The 22,272-nt window shown below is 41.9% G+C and overlaps 1 protein-coding gene and 1 pseudogene across 10 annotated transcripts in view; both read right to left on the bottom strand.

Moving 5' to 3' along the window:
- NETO1 (neuropilin and tolloid like 1) overlaps positions 1-22,272 on the bottom strand; it is a 127,038-nt gene that overhangs the window by 74,361 nt on the left and 30,405 nt on the right. The gene's annotated exons all lie outside the window — the stretch shown is intronic.
- Positions 3,693-3,822, bottom strand: LOC113602372 (uncharacterized; annotated as a pseudogene).

Below are 22,272 nucleotides of genomic sequence, written 5' to 3' on the forward strand. Positions count from 1 at the left end.
GGAACTTGTGGCGACACTGTTGCCTGGGTAACACGGAAAATGGCAATGCAGTCCATGAACTTGGGGGTTTCACTGAGGCGATTTCTAGAAAAAAAGCTGAGTGTCAAATGCTTTCTCTTAGGTGCATATGATAAGGTACAGATACAGATCAATGTGACAGGAACTTTTCATCAGAATCAAGGGGAGACTTTGCCAACTCAGGACTCCATTATCATGTGTCTAGTTCTTCTCCAACTTGAAAATTATTCTAGAAGTAAAATCAAAGTTGGGGGCAATAAATCCAGAGTGCCAACAGTGGACCCTCTCCTTTGCAGGAGAGCGGAACAGTTCTGTGACTGTTGGTTAACTGCAGAGAGAAGGGGCACCTCAGGTGACTCCTCAGCTCGGCAGCTGTCTCAGAGGATCTTAAGCGCATTTCCCCAAAGCAAGCTGGAGTGGATCATGTTGTGTGACACAGTAAACCTCAAAGTCCTGCTGACTCTTATACCAGCTTTGATTCAAAGGGGCAGAGAAACTTCAAAATGGAAAGAGGCCTCCAGGGTGCTAACCTCTTCTAGTCAGGAAGGACACCGACAAGCCTACTCCCTGAGAACATGGGCTGCTTTGAGGGGGAAGGAAGCCTCCAAAATCAGAGCTCCGAGCCCAGAGTCCAGAGCCACTGCAGGCACCCAAGGGGAAAGAGCCCCAAACAAGGAAAATTTCCTGCTGCCAATCATAAGAAATGGTAACTCATGTCAGGCTGGATTCTAGAATTACTATGAATGACAGTACTGTGAGCCTCCCGATATTCCTCTTTCTAATGGGAGGTTTCTAATTATGGTTTTCCATACGGGTCTCACTGTTGCACGTTGGGTGGGAGGGTGGCATGGACAGGAGCGCAGGTAATGTGAGTTTTCAGTTTACAGGTCTGGCCACCCAGGGAGCTGCATCTGAACAGCTGTGCCAGTGGGGTGCTGACACGCCGTGTCATCTGCACTTGGACCCAATATATAGATGATAGAATACGAGGCTTCAAGTTGTGTCATAAGAGGTGACACTTGGAGGCTCCTGAATGGGGTGAGCACCTTTAGCTTGTGGCAAGTACGTGGATAGTTACAGCCAGGGGTCACACTGAGGTAGCCAATCTTCAAAGATGCTCTCCAGCAGAATTGTTCTTCTCCAGTTATAGAGATGACAGTTGCCCATCAAGAGGCGGACGTTATGTGCCCTCCCTTTGAACCTGAGGTGGCCCCTGCACTCACAAATGTGTGCCATCCTGGACTTCTGAAGCTAGATGTTAACAGACCAGCAGTGTCTACTTCCTTCCTCAGAGCACTCACTCTTGGGTTGTTCCCTCTTACGGAGCCCAGCAAACATACTGAGAGCAAAGTCAACAGACTACATGGAAAAGCCACATGGAAGAGAACCAGGTCTCCCCAGGCAACAGCCCCAGCTGAATTCCCAGCTTACGGCCAACACCAACTGCTTGGCATGGGACTGAGGACACTGAACCAACTCAGTGCTCAGGCCATCATCACATGAAGCAGAGGAACCAATTAGCCAACAAAAATGCGAGAGATGTACATTGTTATTGTTTTAATGCACTAAACTACAGACCTTTGTGTTTGTGTTTGTTCTTGTTTTTATTCCAAAAGGTTGATACAAATACCAAAGATTAGTGATCTATGAAACCTACATACAGAGATTCAAACACCATGCAGTAAGTAGCCTGTAAGAATGCCCTGCATGTACCCCCCACCCTTGATAGTATTCATGTCCTTGGTGTAACTGCCTCCTCTGCAGTGTGAGCTACACCCGTAGCTCACTTCTAACAAATAGTGACTCACTTCCGGCAATAACAATGGAACGTTACTTCCAAAATTTGCTAGAGAGACAGTGGCTTCCATCTTGTTCTCTCCTTTTCCACCCTTTCCCATCTCTCTCTCTCTCTCTCTCTCTCTCTCTCTCTCTGTCTCTCTCTCTCTCTCTCTCTCTGTCTCTTGTTTGCTCTAATGGAAGTCAGTTCTCATATTGTGAACTATAGGGAAACCCCAGAGCAAGGAAATACTATCTCGGACCAACGGCCAGTGAGGACTCGGCCATGTCAATAGCCATGTGAGTAGCCATGCGATGCATCCTCCCTGAGAATTGCAATGTGAGCTGATAAAGATGTTACCCACTGAGCTATCGATCTTTCTGGCATGCGTCTTAAATAACATTAGCCTTTGATTGGCCCCGCAGTAAGAAAATCCAACCTTTGTACTTCTTGATTTTTAGTAGTTATTGTTAATCAGAAATATCACACAGTGATCAAGAACAAAACTAAAAGGGTATCAATATAGTTAGCAGTAATTGTTTGGAAATTAGCAGGAAAACCACATACAATGGACTTGGTCCCACCATCTATTCACTTTTAGAAGACTCCTAAAATCAATAACATTTTCAAGCAGAAATATAAATTCTCTCAGGCACTTGTCTCTCGCAACTCGAGGATATTAAGGAAAATATTGACAAGAGCATATATGCTGGATTCTGCCTCTGGCAACAGGCTCCTCCATATTTAAGAAACAGTATTAAATCACAGGGAGTAATTTAGGACATTCCGCTATGGACGGCTCAAATCCTTGTGTGGCAAAAGCATGCTGGAAAGAGTGTAGCCGCTTCTCGTGAACTTCTTCCTCAAAATAAAAATAGACGGTCTGATCTTCAGAGCAAAGTACTCCTTTTTAACATTTTAAGCCTATTTTGTAGTAATCAAGACCTTATTCAGCTAGTATTTTCAGATTTAAAATTTTTTTTTTAATCGTGGAATACCCCTGGCTAATTGAGATGTTATGACTGAATTGATAAAAATACTTATATTACAATTTGGGGGAAAAAACGTATACCTTATTACCATAACTTTACAAAAAACATTTTATTGTTTATCTATCAAACAAAGAAAATAGGTAATACATTCTTTTGAAATGCCCATGATAGCTATTGCAATTATATGTATAATTTTCCAATATTAATAGCACAGAAAAGTAAAAATTAGCTAAAAATATAAAAATGGAAGTGTGGTTATATATATATACATGCCTATATATGTGTGTGTGTGTGTGTGTGTGTGTGTGTGTGTGTGTGTATATATTCTATTCCTAAAACACACACATGCCTCTGTAATGAATTCCATTTTTCCACTAGCTTAGATGGAAATGTTTTTGCATAAACTCCACTGCGTTGTCCTTTCTTCCATTTATTTTCCATCTGCCATCCACTTACGAAGTCACAGTCCATCTAAATCACTCCTCCTCTTTCTCCCTGCTCCTTCTCATCTTCCTTTCTCCTTACTTTCTCCGTCTCTCAATGTTCTTCCCCACTTGTGTTGAGAACTATCCTGGAGAGTGTTAACGTAAGGCCTCAGGAATCATGTGGCAATCACATCCAGCCAGCAGAGATAAGAGAGGTCCTGCTACATAAAACTGTGCCACGTTCCAATCCAGTGACATATATGCATTTATCACAAACACTAGTTAATTCTTATATTGGATGTGGCTGCTTTACAGAAACGGACAAGCTTCTGAAGGGCTGTTATGTTTGCTGAGATTTTGAGAATTGATTAATATTTTAAAATTAAATGATGCTATGATTTCAAAAACATTGGACATCAATACTGGGTTTATTTCAAAATGAGATATATCCATAACATTCCTAAATTTTGTCCTGGCCATAAAGCGTTTAATTCGTCTTAGGAATGCAAACACTAAAATATATATAAGGAAATCTGGATTTAAAGAGGCTCATTTAAACTGATAAGAACAGATACTACACTCGATCGTAGCCAAAAGGCCGAGAAGACATAAAGTTAGAGAGGGAGAGAGCCAAACCATAAGAGACTCTTAAAAACTGAGAATAAACTGAGGGTGGATGGGGGGTGGGGGAGAGGGAAAAGTGGGGGGATGGGCATGGAGGAGGGCACCTGTTGGGAGGAGCCCTGGGTGTTGTATGGAAACCAATTTGACAATAAACTTCGTATTAAAAAAAGAAATTAATTAATTAAAAAAAGAGGCTCATTTAAAATGTTTGAACACATTAAAAGGTGTAATATAATTGTACTTTCATTCCTTCATACGCATGTTAAAATTCCTTCCTTAAACACTGAAATTCTGATCATGAAAATTTTCACACAATGAGACATGCAGCAAACATAAAATAATCTTAGGCAAAGGCAACGATGTTACATGTAGATCGATTTCTAAATAAAATATGCGGAAAGTGAAAATGTATACTTTTTTCTTTAAATACATAAAATTAATTTTGAATTCTATTTGATGTGACAAAGACTGTATTTAGGACATGAAATTTAAATACTATATCAGGACCTAATTTTTCTTAGCTCATTCGATTTAAATATTCTCAGTCTGTATTTCAAAATTTATTTTACTGGTGAGACACACATGCAACTGAAGCTCAAACATGTAGATGGCGATACTCTGGGGCCAGAAAGACTAAAAGGTTTCTATTTTTGCTCTTGTACTAGAAGGAAAGACTACATTTTACATTAAAGCCACATAGGTGGAAAAATTCAAATTCATAAGCTACTCTAAAAAATTTTAAAGAGGCTTTCTGATGTATGGATAGTCCATTAATGATCATTTAATTTGTATGCAGACAATAAGAGAAGGATAAACGATCTTTTATATTTCAAAAAAGAATAACAATGTATGTATGAGAATTAAACTTCATAAGCTCCTATTTCTCATGTTTCACCTTCAGCATTACAATGCGTCTCAATGTGGGGCAATTAAACAAGGAGATTAACATGAGGCAAACCACCAGGCAGACTGGAAAGCAAAATCAATTACAGAATACACAGACCTGCTTTCCCCTTTGCCACCTTTACCTCTCTAGGCAATAGAACTCGGTGCCTCTTTCTACCCCGGCCCATTCATTCTCCTCCTGGTAGTGCCCTTTGTTCACCAGACATCTGACCTCCTTGCCACAGCTTTGAAAACATGTAGGATGGTGTTAACTTGACTGGGCCACAGGGTGCCCAGACGTTTGGCCACGCATTATTCTGAGTATCTCTTTGAGGTTATTTCTGGATGAAATTAATCTCTGAATCTGTAAGCAGAGTAAAAAGACTGCCCTCGCTAATGTGGGCGAGCCTTACCCACTGATTAAGTGAATTCCAGAATAGAACAAAAAGGGAAACCAGAGGGGAGAGCTCCTGCCACACTGCTGGGCTTAGGCAACAGTTTTCTGCCTTTGGACTCGAACTGAAAAACTGGCTCTTCTTGAGTCACGAGCCTGCCTGCTCTGGACTGTAACTGTGCCAGTGGCTGTCCTGGTTCCCAGATCGGTGGATACAGACTGGAGCTAAACCATCAGCTCTCTTAGGCATCTAGCTTGTGGGCTGTAGATCTTTGGATTTCTCAGACTCCATGATCATGTAACCCAACTCCTTATAAATCCATACACGTATCAGTATTATATACCCTGTATATGTGTGTGTGTGGTGATGGCACAGAGCCCTTCACGATCTGCCCTACATCCCTCTCCTGCCCACCTCCTGCCTAGGAAACAGCCTTAGGTCCCCCTGTGCTTCCTGATCCTGAAACAGCTTCCCCTGGCTGATGCACACTACATCCGATCATTTCCCCAGCTCCTTACTGGTTGTCTCCTGGAGATGAGCCTACTTTGCCCTTTATGTCCTCCTTTTAGATAAATCAATAAACGTGTAGGAATATCTCAGAAGAATCATATAATATTTAGCAAGGTCTTACTATATGCCAGGTCCTGGGTAGGAACTTTAACATTGATGATCTCATTAATCCTCAGAGGGATACCTCTCTCGGAGGGCAGTTATCATCCATATTTTTAAAGTTGAAGAAAGTGAGACCTCAGGTTACCGAGAAGATTGGCGAAGATCATGCTGCAAACAGGTGGCAAATCAGGAACCTGAGTCTGTAGGCAGAGCCCATGGTCTTATCTGCTCCACAGTTAAAGTGGAGCATACTAAGATTTAGTATGAAGGAATTATAATGGGAGATGTGTGAGGCAGTCACAGGGCAGTTAACTCACTGCCCACCTCAGTTACCTCCTGGACTTTGCCCCGCTGGCATCCTGTGAGTCTTCTAAATTGTCCCCGTGGAGGTAGAGGAAGAGAGGGGAGGAGTGGAGGAGCTGATATTCACTTGCAGGGATCCGATCAAGAAGGAGTGAGCCCCTGAGGGGAGAGGGGCAAGGGTCTTTACCCAACGCTGGATTCTCACAGCTGCCGGGGAATTTGTATGTGACCCACAGACACAGAGAGGATGGCAGGAGTTCTCTGAGAGCTCGGCTAGGACTCCAGTCTCAGAGGCCGGGGGTCTGGGTGGGGTGGGCACCAGGGGGACTGTGGCGCACGAGTGAGTCAGTGGACTGGAAGAGGGGGCCTGACTCCCCTAGGCTCGCGATGCCAGGAGGCTGCAGGCTGTCCAGGGTGCTATGGAGGCGAGCCAACCAGGGGACAACCAAGAACACTGTTCAGATGGCAATGGTGACAGCTGCATGCCACAGCACAGAAAATGACAGCAGGACCGCTGCCGCCCTTATGTCCCCTTTGCAGGACGTGGGGAAATGGAGCAGAGAGCAGAAGCCATCTGCAGAAAGTACATCAAAAAGAATTGGGCTGAATCTTGAATAGGACTTAAAAAAAAGAAAGAAAGAAAGAAACCTCGCCGGAAGGTTGACAACCGTCAAGCACAACTGTGACCTCAGAGTCCAGAACATAATTTTAGTTATGAAATAGAGTGACATTTTCCTACCCCTGAGTTTTATGCATCTTGTAACTGCAACGTAGAGAATAATTGTGCTACTGTTATCAAAACAACACGGACTGCCAGAGGAATAAAAGTCGAAGACTTGTGAAGACTTCCATGGTTCCGTCAGCTGTTTTATAAATTATCAAATTTGCTTACACTGTCAGGTTTCTGGAAGCAAAATCAGCAGTAGCAACAATTTTCCAACCTCCCTCCCTCCAAAAAAAAAGGATATTCCAAAGAGCTTCTAGTCCATCAATAAGTTTTACTGGAACATTCTATGCCCACTCATTCCTGCCCTATCTGGGGCTGCTCGACTGCCACAAGGGCAGAGCTGAATAAATGCCACAGAAATGGTGTGACCCCAAAATATTTACTCTCTTGCCCTTCACCAAAGAGGAGCTTAGCAATGGAAGAACTCTTATCGAAAAAAAAGAACCAGTAGACGGATGTATGGAGGAGTAACTTTGTCTGACTATATTTTTCAAAGATCACTCTGGCTGCTATGTGGGAAAAACTCTTTTGGGAACAAGGGCTTGACTTTATTATACAATTTTATGTCTGTATTACAGCATTTTGTTCTACAGTAATAATGTTTATTCATCCTGAACTTCTAATGGATTAGATATGAACTTTGAAAGTGGGTAGAGTTTTCCAGTTTGTTTTCATCTCCGTAAATATAGTTCTCAGAATTCTGAACATTTAGCGGGTACCCATGCAATAATTGTTAAAGAACTAATGAACTCAAATCATGGGCAGGGACGTAGCTGAAGGTAACTCTATTTTTAATTATATTTCCATGGCGTTCTACTATTAATGTGTTGCTTTTCTCACGAGGTTTTTGTGAGCCTCAATGTTAAAATTATGATCTCAAATTGAATTTATAATTACCTGGCTCTGTATACTTGGTATAGATGAATTATATATCCATTTTGAACAATAGCAAATGTTCTGAGAAATACTCATTAACTACGGAGGACGTCATAAGATGAGAATAGCTCTGAAGTATCTATTTCGTTTCTTGGACTAGAAAGCAACTTAAGTGACCATAAAAGAGATTTGGGATTAAAAACAAAATTACATCTTAATTTTAGAATAATAGAACAAGAAAAGCTGTCAAATGTTCTTGTGGAAGTTCTAACCAGTAAGAAATCTCCAGCCATGGACTCATAAGCCGATGGTAACATCCATGGAAAGAGATCAGAAGTAGATGGTTTTCTTTTACTTAATGTCTATCTTTTTAAATTCCTTGATGTTCAGCCCTCCTGCACGTAGGCAGGTATATTTTAAGGTAAGGTGTGTTTTTGTAAGTATTATGGTCCTGACATTTTTCCTTAGTGGAATCCACTTCTCCCCGTTTTGTTTTCTTAATTGGAGAGTTTATTCTATTTACATTTATATTGACTAGTGAAGCATCTGGGTTTATTTTTACAACCATATTTTGTGTTCACCTAACCCTAGTTTTTTGTCTCATTTCCTTTTTCTTATTTTCCTGTTTTCTTTTGATTTATAAGATTTGTTTCCCGTTTTATTCTTTGATGGTTTGGAAACGATAGACTGTTATCTCTGTAATGTTAGTAGTTACTATTTTGTTCTCAAATTTGTGAGTTATCTATTTCATGGAAACTTTCCCATATTTGTAAAGGCTCAGTAGTAGGTTGGTAGAATTTTATATTTAGTCCTTTTATATTCTCTTGATCTTTAATATATTCATAATAAAATAATTACAGCAAAATCTTGGTTTGCAAGCATAATTCGTTCCAGAAACATGCTGGTAATTCAAAGCACTTGTATAACAAAGTGAATTTCAAGAACCACTGGGTCAGTTGTGATCATGTGATGTTCGGCATCGCATACTACTCGTAGTGCAAGACATCGCTCGTCGATATCAAGTTAAAATATATCAGAAACCTTTGCTCATCTTGAGGAACATACAGAACAAGTCACTCGCTATCCAAGGTTTTACTATGTTTGAAAATAACTCTGAGGGCTTCTGTGTCTTGTAATACTAGTGATTGGGAGTTCTGAGAAGCACCACACACACACGTATGCACACACACGCACCATGGACATGTCCACACACACATGTGCACGCACTCATGCAGACACACTTCCCTAACACAAGTCCTGCCAGTCACACTTACGGAGGCCTCACCGGTCTCGGTAGGCACAGTAGGACTCTCAGCCCCACACAATCCTAAAACCAACAGCTGAGCCCCTCTTATGCTTGGATCCTGGGCTGGACTAGCCGTCAGTAGCTGGGAGAAAAAAACACCTGGAATCCACAACAGGCAGACAGATCCAGAGGAGGAGGGAATCCGGGGAACAGGAGTGTAGGAAAATGGTCTGAATGTCAGGGCATCCTGAAACAGGTGATCTCTGATACGTGGTTCTTCCAGCAACACTTCTGTGGGGATTTTGAACTTTGGAAAAGAACACAAGGAAGCCAGGCCTGGGCACCTTTTCTGTACTGACACTTCTGGGGGTATCCTGAAATGGGACTGGCCCAATGTTCTCTTCTGCTACGGGGAGAAACAAAGCAGAAGAATACCGGGTCATCCTTGGAGGAAACTTTCCCCCAAATTAGCACACATTAATGGGAATAGATCTAAAGAACAAGAGCTTACAATAAAAGGGGGGATCACTAGAGTCTGGAGTCATCAAATACAGAATATACTTTTTATGGATCTATGTGCAACATTTTCAGGAGTGGAATCTTCAAAACTAAGCAGACAATAATAAATTATAAAAAAAATACAACAACAAAGAGATCAAAAATGGAATTTCCATATACAATGTTGTTAAAGAACAGAATTGACATTTGGCAATATTTAAAGAAAGAATAGCTACAAATTCCTGAGAGCTGGTGAATATATGCAGCCATTGATCTCAGAGGTAGAATATCTTCCATGGGAAAAAAAAAGAAACACAAAGAAATCCATGCCTACAGACATGGCAGTGAAATCACAAAGCAGAAGATGAGGAGGAAACCTTGAAGAGGCAGAAAGAAAGGCCACGTCAATTAAGGGAAGTGACAGAATGATGGCAGACATTCCAATGGCAAAAACACAAGTCAACAGACAGTCAAATAATATCTACCAAGAGCTGGGGAAAAATACCTGTCAACCTGGAATTGTCAGTGAGCAAAAGGATCATTCAAGGATGAAGAGGGAAATGAAGATATTTAGAGAGTAAGTAAACACTGAGGGATTTGATCTCTAAGAGGTTGGTCTTAAAGGAAATCTTGAGGTAGTTCCAAAAGCAAAAAAAAAAAAAAAGAAAAGAAAAGAAAAAGATCCAAGAACAGTCTCAAATGCAGGAATGATCAGTAAACAAAATGGTAACAAGGAACACTCCACCTTTTCTGATCAGAATACAATTTAAATGAAAAGTTAATGGCAAAAAATTAATTTCACTTAGAAGTTGAATACTGCCATTCGTGCAAAAAAGAAAAGGGGGAGGTCAAGAGATTTTAAAAGACTTACTGAATGGTAGTGAAAGGCACCAGGTATGATGACCGAAATAAGAGGAGAGACACAGCACACACCATGTTCATTAAACACAACACTAAACATACGAACGATGCTAGCTCTCCTGGAGTCAATCTACAGACCAACAAAAACCCCAACAGTGATTTTCTTTAATGAAATGTGACCAGCTCATGCTCTCTCTCGCTCTCTTTTTGGTGGAAGAATATAGCGTCCAAGATAACTCAGACACTCGAACAAGTTACGAAGTCCTACTACGAGGTCATTTGTTATTATCATCACTGCTAGATTTTCAGTTCTAGCACATTCCCAACACACCTGCCGTATTCAAGTCAGTGAAGTCGAGATGTGGATTTGAACATCCAGCTTCTACTGTAGGGGTTAACATGGACCTACGTTTATTTTACTCTAGCAGATGTTTACTTTTCGAAATACAAGCAAATTATTTGCTCCTCTGCCAGAAAGTTGACTAAGAAACAAATGCAATGATAAAAACAGAATTGGAACAAACAGTTTGGCCAGTTTCTCTCAAACCCTGCCCGCACCAGGGCGCTTTAGTTGGGAACAAAAGAGCGCCGCTCGCTCTCCTGTTCTATCACATCCTTGCAGCTCTAAAGGCAATATGTCCATATGCAGGGATAAACGTTGCCGCGCTCCAGCTTGAGCCTAAAAGACATTACCCTACGATTGGCCCAGGTAGGGCAAGACATTTCCGAATCTATTTGAAGCGTACCCACAGGGGGAGTAAATAAATCTCACTGCAAGAAAAGAGAGACTTCAGGGTGCACATATCAAGAAGATGGGTGACTCGGAAGGTCATAGTGTATGTCTCTGAGATTGCCTCAATGCAGTCTCCAGATCTACACACACAGCTGAAATCAAAGGAAGTACCAAAAAATCTAGTGTTTCATCATGCCATCATATGCGGAGTATAAGGCATCCAGGGACTTGGGAGAGCGCTGTGTTGGCGGAGGCGAGAGAGGGCAGAGGCGGTGTTGCTGGAATTGGCAAAAACGAGCTGTCGGCGTCCACACTCTCAGCAGCCTGGACGGTGTCCGCACGTCAGCAAGGGTGGCTGCAGCGAGGTGGGAACCAGAGACATCGCTAGCACCACGTGTGTCTTCAGAAAACTACTGTTCTGTCACCTCTACCGGGCACTGGAAGGGACTGGGGCAACTAAATAAGGATCCCAAGCAAGAAGTAATAAATGTGATGAAAATAGCAAGGGTCCCGGGCTCTGAGAGTTGGCTTGCAACCCCTCCCTGAGTCGGTATAATAAGGAAGACTGAGGAAGTTTTTCAGGAGCACATTTTATTTTGGGGGTGGCAGGGGCCGGGGGGCAGGTGGGTTTCACCAGGTAGAAGCCAGGCATAAGGAAACCTATCTTGAAGCTAATCCCTTGTGGAAACAAGATCTGCATAAACAAAGGACAAAAAGTGCAATTTAAAAGCGTCCCCTTGACTCTGCACCACCTCTCAAACTCAACCACCTGCCCCCTCTCCCTTCTTGCCATCACACTATTGCTTTCACAGACAAGGTTCCGGGGCCGGGGGTGGTAGTGAGGTTCCTGCACTTCCAGGTTCCAGCCCTCAGTGTTATCCATGGCTGAGTTCTCAGCAGTCTGAATTCTACCTCAACCACCGGGAGGACACTGTATTTAGTAGGAATATCAATAACTTCTTGTAACCTTAAAATCGCATTGATAATCGTATTCCATTTTCTCCATCGCAAACTGACGTGACTCGAATACGTCTCTTTCCCTTGGTTTCCAGGACCCCTACTGTCCCACCTGAAGCTCCCTTTGCCCTGACACCCACTAGCCACCCTGTTGACTGTTGACTTTTGGCCCATCTACCAGCGGCCTGCCTCATCCCTCGCTAGTATATCCATTCAAATGTTCTGTCTTTATCTTTCTTGGCATTTCTCTGATGAGCAATGCTGTCCACACCCATGGTTTTTACTACCAACTCCATGCCAAGACCTGACAGGACGCCCCTGGCTGGATCGCTTTGTAATGTGAAACTCTGTTCAAACACAGGAGCAACAAACAACAATGAATTAAAAATGATCTATTTCTTCAGAGACTTGCGGGCTGGTGTGTTAGGTAACAAAAGACACCGGATTACTCCACTTCCGTATTTCAATGGCATCTCAAACTGAAGTAATTCACTGTCTTCTCATTACATATATTCAGAAAACATACATTATAGGGGCACCTGGGTGGCTCAGGCAGTTCAGCATCTGACTGCTGGTTTCAGCTCAGGTCATGATCTCACAGCTTCGTGGGTTTGAGCCCCCCATCGGGCTCTGCGCTGGCAGCACAGGGCCGGCTTGGGATTCTCTCTCTCTCTCTCTCTCTCTCTGTCCCTCCCCCAGTCACGCTGTCTCTGTATCTCTCAAAGTCAATAAATAGACTTAAAGAAAAAGAAAACACATGCTATAAATTTTAAGATCATCATAACACTAGAAGCTACATCTTTCCTGTTCACTTCCTGTGCTACCACTGGAAGCGATATTCATTCACCTGGACACCTTTTACAGCGTCCCAATTCATAAACAACTGCAGCCTCTTCCAATGAACTATCTTGTGATCTGGCGGTGTTTCTGTTTCAACTACGCTCACATCCATATATAAAACATTTTGGTGGTTTCCACTGTTTCGTGACTAAATTCAAATACGTTAGCGTAGCAAATACGGACTTTCATCTTGGATAACTTTTCCAAACACATCACTCGTTATGTTTTTGTGCACAGCCTTTATTTCAACCAAGCCAAATCATCTGCAATGTCTTTGGTAGAAAAGCAAAGATAACGTCTCTGTCTTTGGGCATTGCAGTCCTAGAGCCTGCAAGCCTGGTTCATACCTTCCTCACAGTGATTCTTCTAAATGCCTCGAGATCAGATACGGTGTTACGTCCTCCATGTTTCTCTACCGCTTGGCGTCATCAGAGTTCAGGGTGTCTTACTTCCTAAAGACTACATGTTACCTTTATTATGACATATCACATTGTACCCCCTCTCGCCAGGGAGGGTATGAGCAGGTTCTCGGTTTTATTTATTTGTTACCTCCGGTGCCAGGCACATGAACCAGTAAATAACTGACAGATGAACCAGGTGATAGCTTTAAAATGTCTGCTAGCTCTCCAATGTGCTTATTCTTAACTTTGATGCAACGTAGAGTGTTCTGTAATTTTTAGAAAATCAAATAAAAACGCGGTCCCTAAAACTCACTTAAAAATATTTCACGACATCACAGAAATTCCAGGATGACGCAAAACATTTTTAGGAGAAACACTATTGTTTCCATAGTTAATAAATCTGAGGCCTGCAATTAGAGAGATTTGCATCACCCTCATAAAGATCAAGTTTCATTCAGGGGAATATAAACCCTTCAGATTTTATTTACTTATATTTATTCTTCAAGAACGGCCACTTCTAAATCATACTGCAAAAGAATTGAGAAATAGCTGCATAGTCTTCCTTAGGCTTTTATGAACCCATACACTGCACTACGCAGATCTTAGAACTCTGTCTCTGGAGCTCGTGGGTAACATCTGGCAGTTAATGTTTATAAGTCCTGTTACGCAACATCTTCTGGCTTCCTAGTGTCATCCAAGGGATTGATGTGTGACTAGACTAACCTAATATATTCTGCCTGCTGCTCTCACTTCCACAGGCTGTTAGTAATGCATAGGCTCATCTATGGTTTATTATAATTCAGTCTTCCATTTAAAACTTTACAGTTTTGGTGTTTATACGTATATTTTTACTGATGTAGTAGGGTAATAAAAGCTGTTTTTAATATTGCTATATTTTTGTTAGCAAGTGATACTATGCTATTCGATTTTCTAATGTATGATTTATAAGGCTGGTATCTTGAAACTAAAGTAAAAGTAAAATAAAGTAAAGTAAAATAAAATAAAATAAAATAAAATATTAGAAATACTCTTGGATAGTTTGAACATTGTCTAATGTACATAATTATTATTAATTTAAACAACAGGGTAAAATGCAGGGAGAGCTACCCTTGTGATGATTAATGGTGAGGAATCTGAGAAAAATACGGCAAAGGTGGTAAAAATCTTCTCAGAGTAAACAAAAAGTTACTGTCTTATCACACTTCCCTTCCTTCAGTTCTGTTTCTTCGGTGGCCATGACAACCACCAAGTTAATTTTGATATATAAAATCAAAACAGGGAAAAATAAGACAGGATAATCACTGATTGAATACACAATAATTTGTAGGTTGCACTTAGCTTACGATTAAAAGATCCCACTAGAAAAATTTCTTCCTGCTCCGGAGACAGATCTAATCATGCTTCTTGCCCAAATATTCATTGAAGATTCAGGTGTTTACACCAAATCTGGAGAAGAATAACCATTGTAATAAATGCTTATATTCCATACGATGTTCTGAAAACTTTGCATGCCCCTTACTTGTTAAATTGTCACTGTAACCTGATGAGCTTAATATGGTTCCCACTTTATAGGTGAGGGATCTGAAGGTCTCCAAAGGTCACCTGGGTACCAACTTGTGGAGCCGAAATTTAACCAGACTCTCTGAGGTGAGACACTTCCTTCTGAACCACAGCTTATATCCTGTTGTAGCAAAATCTTTAGCAAAATCTTTAGAACACCAGTTAAAAGGATCTAAGTATGGGTGACTTTGTGCCAGATCTTTAGTATTTATTATTATCAATGTTCACGTAAACACAGGCTATGCTAGGCAATAAAACATGGAAAAAATATGTGGACCCGAGCCCCAAATTCCATTTTAAGTTATATGATATGTTTAAGTTAATCAACTCTTCTGAACATAATTTCTTTATGAGTGATACAGAAGTACTGAAGAAAACTTAGTTGTCAATTTCACTGACGTTGTTCAGATCATAACGAAGTTGAAGACAGAGAAAAATCTGTTTTCTAACTCATTAATGTATTTATGTGCTTATTTGTGGCCCCGAAATCATCTCCAACTTTCTCATTGACTAGAGAAATGAAATATTATCTTGAGTTTTTACTGGTATATTGTTTGAGTGAAAATATGATCAATATATGGCAATGCTCAGGTACTGCTGGTAAAAACTAAGGAAAAAGAATGAAGGCGTAATTTTCAAGCTGAAGAACTCACAATAAGCTGGGCGGGCAGTGTGGGGAGGTCACTACTCTACCATTATAATAGAAAGATCACAAATGCCAGAGTAGGGATAAGCATTAACTTTATAAACTTTTTATAAAGTACCTCACAGGAGGGTGGTCTTCACATGGACTTTAAGCCAGGAGTTGGAATTTGCTAAATGGAACTTTCTAGATAGAGCAACAGTGTTGTCAGTGGCACAACTGGTGGTCCATTGGGTGTTCTGCGTGTGGGTCAAGATGCCCAAAGTCCAGCCCTGGGGCAGTTGGAGATCACAAAACATGCTATATGTTCTGCTAAAGAGTTTCTATTTTATTCTGCAGGCAGCGAGCTGCCAATAAAGGACTTTAACTAGGCCAGCTTCAGGATCAGGTGTGAATTTTAGGAAGCCCATTCTAGCAGATGTTTGGGTATTATGGGACGGGTGATCCTGAAGTAGGAACACAAGCTCAAGATCTGTTCTAATAAGCCAGGTAAAAAAAAAAAATAGGAGCGCCTGCAATTGGTGTTGAGATGGGGTAAGATGCAGATTCAGTAAGTCGTCAGAAGGCATTTTGGCAGAATGTGGGGGTAAAGGAGAGGGAAGAATGGTGGGTCATCACAGTTCGCTGCTCGATGGACCACGGTTGGCAGCGTCACGACCCCAAAGATGAAACGCAGAAGAAAAACACAGTTTTCTGAGAAGGACATAAGGACATTGCTGAGTTTGAAGAGGAAATGGGGCAGGCAAGTGAAAACAGCAGTGCATTGGGAAGTAGACGGGTGAGGAGGAGATAATACTTGAAGTACATTCTTCCATATGTTGACACTATAGCTAATGTTTGGAACACAAATGTGACTCACTTACTTCCTTATGAATCTCACAGTTTAGTGGGAGAAAAATTATGTAAATAGGTAATTACAATGCAATGTGAGAGAGCAAGAGAAAGATATAGGTGCTTGTGCGCGTGCACACACACACACACACACACACAGACTGGAATGTAATGTAAGGATTCCTCTCTGCCTTGAGACAGGAAGAGGGAAGCTGAAAAGAGAAAGCAATTACCCAGGAGGCGGTATTTAGAAATGATTCCTCAATGTTCTCACCACAGGAAAGAAATGATAACCACGTGAGGTGATGGAGGCATCAGATAAGACCATGGGGGTCATCAGTGATCAAAGCAGAAGTGTATCAAGCAATGCAACGTATACCTTAAACTTACATGACGCGTATGTCCCTATAAACCAACAAAAGTTTACCAAGTAGACCTGAGAGCCAGAATAATCTTTTTAAATTACAGATAAAATTAGGCCACTCCCATATTGCTAAACTTTCAACACTTACTCATTTTCTTAGGACTTAAACTAAAATGGTTATTATATTGTTCAAAGGTATGCGTAGACTTGTTCCCACTCCCTCACCTTCCACGACTTCATTTCAGTGAGAGATGAGGACTTAGTGAGTAGGAAAGAGAAAATCAAACGTGTTTCATACAACGTGGACTTGAGTTTCTGGGTGAACCGTAGTGCTGTTGAGCAATCACAGAGAGAACTTGGCTCGGGGAACGTTCAGCGTGTGGTGTTCACCGGGGGTGTGGAACCAATGAGCCCAAGTTGGGACATCAAGCACAATGTCTAGCATACATTTAAAGGATGCTTAGTAAGTAGTTCTGAACGCAGAACTGGATCTCCAGGGAAAGTGCAGTAAGACAAATGAAAGCATACCAAGTCACCTGGATTAAGAATAAACAAGCATTGCGTTACCCAGTAAAGGAACAATGGACTCGGAGTATTGTTCCTCCTTACTGTGAAGATATCTGGAAGTGCCATTCGTCATTTTAGGTTACATAGTGAGCACTGCATAGGAGTTAGGGTCTGACCGCACGGGTCTTTAATTTTTCTGCTGTAATTTGCAAACTGACTGGTGCTGGGTACATTTTGCAACTTTGGTTAAGCTTCCATTTTCTTCTTTCTAATAGAGGAATACAAGTACCTAACTGATTTGCTAGGTTTGTATCTATGAGGCTCAAAAAAAAAAAGGAATAATCAATCTTACTTTATTTCCAACTCTAGCCTTTGACTGATGGAGAATTTCCATTCCCTGTGAGTAAACGAGAGCTTGGGAGGCTCCTACAGCCTTTGAATTTCCAAGAAATTTCCTGCTACTCTCATTAAGACTCGATTTCTTGATATTTCAGCTGTTGAAAATCCAATAGTTGTGCACATCACCAAAACATCATCTCTCCCCATCTCCGTCCCTAACACGTGTCTCTATGAAAACCCTGCAGAGGGAGAAGGGAGACAGGTCTTTCTTTCTTCCTAGTTCCTTCACCCCTCTCATCCTCTGCAACTGTCTGGCTGAGGGACAGGTTAAAGGAAAAGGAGTTTATATGTTTAGCTGTTGAAATCTGGAGCCCTCTCTTGACTGTTGATGAATCGCTGTGAAAGGGAGGCATTTAATTTAAAGAATGGTTCTCACGCAGAGGTCACAGTTTCCTGAGCAGTTTGGACTCTTCTCCAACTTATCCTCTTTGATCGTTCCTTGAAACAATTCTTGCAACTCCACTAGATTTGGCCTCCCTCACATGCCACCTGGCTGGGCAGGGACCACCTGGCCCGGGGAAGCATACGTTCTCGCTACGCCAAGAAGGGGGAGTGCAGGGGTGACCCTCTTCCCTCCGACATCTCTGCTTCCATCACAAGCTGCTCCAGCCAGACTCTAGCCTGTGAGGTTCTTCAGGTAGAAAGCAGACAGCATTCCTTTTGCTTACATATGCTCCAAACTCCTGGGCACAGGGGTCCTGGAACTCTCCAGTCACCCTGGGCCAGTTCATCCGCATGTGACAAGGTCCTAGCCTCACTTCCTGTGGGAACCCACAGTTTCTAAGACTGGTTTTCTTAGAGAATCCCCAACCAGGATAAAAATGCTCCTATTCTGAGACATTATGGAGCTTCAGGTTTCTACTTAGCAAGGGCTGTTGGCAAGTTGTGGGTGAAATACAAACTACAATCTTGGTCACTGAAGTTCCGTGGGAAGAGATCCAACAGTTGTCTTTAGGATTTAAAAGTTTTTCCTGACGTATTTTTCTCAACTGTAATTTGAGTTCTGACTGCAATTTGCAGGCAACAGGAAAAAATTATATCCTGTTTTGTCCGCAATAATGCTGAAGTTCTTAGGGTTGTCGTGGAGGTTAAAGGCAACAATGCAGGAAGGACCTAAACGGATTCGCCTGTTGTTACTATTATTTTTTTCTATGTTCCGCCAAGTACAGGACCTTTAACAAATGGACATTTCTGTTACTATAATGTCAAAAGGGAGTAAATAAAATAATTGCCTTATTGCAGAGCTCTTGTATTGATGCCGTGTATCACGGAGTTCTGCTGGGGATAGGAAGTGAAGGATCTGAATCTGTTGTCTCCTTATTTGAATAAAAAGAAACCGTGTAGAATTTAGAGCCAGCAGTGGTGGCTGTCATTGTCAGCCCCTCCAGTTCATGGGACCTTAGCGTGTACAAGGCACTTAACCGCTCGCCTATAGACTGAAGGTTTGTGCCCCGCCCCCGTCCCGACCCCAGATTCCTTTACTGGAAACCTAATCCGCAAGATGATAGTATTAGGTGGTGGGCCCTCTGGAATGGGATTCAGTCGTGAGGGCAGAGCCCTCGACAATGGGGTCAGTTTCCCCTTCAAAGGGACCCCAGAAAACTGCCTTTTCCCTTCTCCGTGTGAGGACACCATGAGGAGGTGTTGTCTGTGAACCAAGAAGTTGGTTCTCACCAGATACTCGATACGCCAGTGGCTTGATCTTGGCCTTCCAGGCTCCAGAAGCGTGAGCAATAAACTTCTGTTGTTTATAAGCTGCCCAGTCTGTGATATTTTGCTCTAGCAGCCTGCACGGATTAAGACATGTTCCAAAGTTCAACCTGCTCCTCTATAAAACAGAGGAACAGGGGACACGGTGCAAATTTGTTTTGCAAACTCAGGCGATCAATGTGGCTAAAACCATTTTTGATGGCATAGGACTGATTCTACAATTTTAGAATGTGAGAGCTCCAACAGGCTTGGATGACATCAAGTTCTATGCACTCCTTTTATAAATGAGCAAATAGAGACCAAAATGGATCAAGAACTTGCCCAAGGTCACACGGCATGCTCTCAGTCCAGGGCCCATCGGACCTGGGTGTTACGTAAGTGCCTTCAAGGGGAGATAACCTTCCCTCATCTTACCAGAACACTTCCAATGCCTTTAAAATGCCTACTTCTTTAATTTCTTTTCACACACAAAAAAGTACACACTCTCCCTAAGGGACACAGAGAGTGTAAACAGAGAGATATTATCCACATTAAAGGAACAGAGAAGGGGGAAAGGTTAATTTTTTTTTCTGAGGCTCCAATGTCCAAGCATATTCAAGAAAGGTTATTATTAAGCTATTTCTGTTTTGAATTCGGCCATAGCCCTTTGCATTCGCCCTGACCGCATGTGTCTGTTTATGTCCCACTCCTGGAGGACAGTGACAGCCTCTGTTATCTGTCATTTCCTGTGCCTAACACAGAGCAGGTGCTAAAGGAGCACCGGTTAATGAGTGCCGTCTATGAGCAATGGACCTTCCATGCCCTCAGAGCCAGAAGGTGTTTCTTTTCCTGCGAACTCTTCCCACTTTGTCCTTCTGCCTATAAGGTGTAAGTTGCCATTTAAAATGCAGGTTGCCCTGTCTGGGTGAGTGCAACTCCTCATCCGTAGAGACTAGTTTATAGGGCCATTCTCAGCCAGGACAGGAGCTCAGAATGAATATCTGCCTGAAAGAGACACCAGGTCGGATTCTAAGATGAATTCTCCACACGGACAAGGGGAGGGAAGCACGGCAGACGGAGGTAGGAAAATGCAAAACTGAAAGCTACGAGCGGACTAAATACAATTCTCCTTCTCGATGCTCAGCTTTTGCCTTTTATTCTCACAGGAAGCAAGAATGTCTCCAAAGTAGGCATCTTCGGTCTAGTCACATTCCATTTCTATGTGTACAGTTATTACCCTAGATCTGGAAGCCATTGAACATCATATCAAAGAGCCAATTAAAGGCACACAACCCAACAAATGCATGTTTAGGTGCTGGTCCAGCATTTCATATTTCAAGGATCATTCTTCTAATGATACAAGCAACAGGGGAATAATTACTGAGGATGATTTAGAAAGATCTCAGAAAGTCTACTAGCGGCCTAAAAAAATTTTCCACAAACGTGCATTATGTAACCCCAAAAAGGAATCTGAGTTTGCTCCAACAGCAAATTCAAAGGTGAAGGGGGAAAAAAAAAAAAACAAGGAGCTTCTTAGAAATTACACTCTGGGATTTCACCAGTAATATAGATATAAGACCGAGACTGATGTCAGTTTAAAGGAAGGTAAATTGGCTGGTGAGATCGGTGTTTGCTTTAGGGGTTTAAGGGCCGAATGGCGGACACAAGATGTGGTCACAGTGGGACAGTAATGAAGGGCTTGGTAGACACAGGCAGAACAGATGAAAGGTGACTGTAGTACAGTTAACATGAGGTTATTAACTACCTTTCGCAGTGTGCCTGCTAATTCTTAGAGGCCAGGGCAAGGAAGGAACCGTTTTCCAAAGAAGGGTGCCCCCTCCTCACCCCTACCATCAGCCTACCTTTAGGGAACAACGGTTGTTGGTTCTTTAACGGTTGACAGCCTCCTGTTTTGGTGACAGTTCTTCTGGCTGTTGTTTTGATCATCAAAAGGATGGAGGGGAGGGACTTGGGAGGGAGAATCTGAATCAGACTTACTGAAAGATACAATCAGAGCTAAGGGAGAGGAAAAGAATATTTGGAGGGGAAGTAGATACTTCAAGAAAACATTTAGGAAATCTGCTTTTTGCTATCCGAAATAATTACCCAACCCAGCTCCTTGAAAAACCTTTAGTAAATTTTGCACCGCGGATCAGTGACTTTGCCATGATGTTTGTGGCTTGGGTACGGAGCGACGAAATGGTTTCCAACAATCAACAATCAGGCCCAACGCGAGAGAAGCTGCAAAGTGTCCTATCAATTGGGTTACACATAGATTATCTTACTTAGTCCTTGCAAAACTGGATCAAATAGTCATTATAACAAGCGCTCGGGGAACAAGAAATCTCAAGCTCAGGGGGGCTAATGGTTTTGTTTTAATTAGTAGCTGGATGGTATCCTAACTGCAGCATAAACCCAAGCTCACCAACTGCCCAAGACTGTTGTCAGATTTCCCAGATCTAAAGTCTTAGCCTCAGCCCGGCTGGCACAAAAGCTGTGTTCTTCTAACTGTGTCACAGGGCACTCCCACCTGCCACCACTAACAGGGGCTGTACCACTTTTGACACTCAGGGTCAAGAAAGTGCAACAGAGAGAAAACATATGGAGCTCTCTCTGAAGTTTAATAAAAAGGGAAAGCTGATTGAGGCTATTTTCCCACTTAATAAAATGAATAAAATATAGAGAGCAAAGGTTTGGAAGGGGAAGGAAGATAGTTTCTACTTGTAATTTTTCTCTAAGTTTGAAATCGCTGCACAACTGTCTTGCAAAGTACAAAGAAATATAAAGAAGCACCTGCAGAGGGAAATAAATATGGCTGAAGTCCATTATTATTTCAGCATTTGAAATTGTCATTCCCTGTATTTTTGCTAGCTGACAACACATAGAGGGAGTGAATTAGCCATTTTCTATGGCAAATATGCATTACAATGTACTTGAACAATATGAATATTATTTTTAGGGACTTAAAATGAACTCATAACATAAATTATAAGCAGTGATATTATTATTCTTGATTACTAATATTTGTGACTAATATGATGATGATGATGATGATGATGATTATGCCAATGATGTTAAAATGTTATAATTACAATTTTAAAAATACAGG

Source organism: Acinonyx jubatus, chromosome D3, assembly GCF_027475565.1.
Source record: "Acinonyx jubatus isolate Ajub_Pintada_27869175 chromosome D3, VMU_Ajub_asm_v1.0, whole genome shotgun sequence".
In the NCBI taxonomy this organism is placed as follows: Eukaryota; Metazoa; Chordata; class Mammalia; order Carnivora; family Felidae; genus Acinonyx; species Acinonyx jubatus.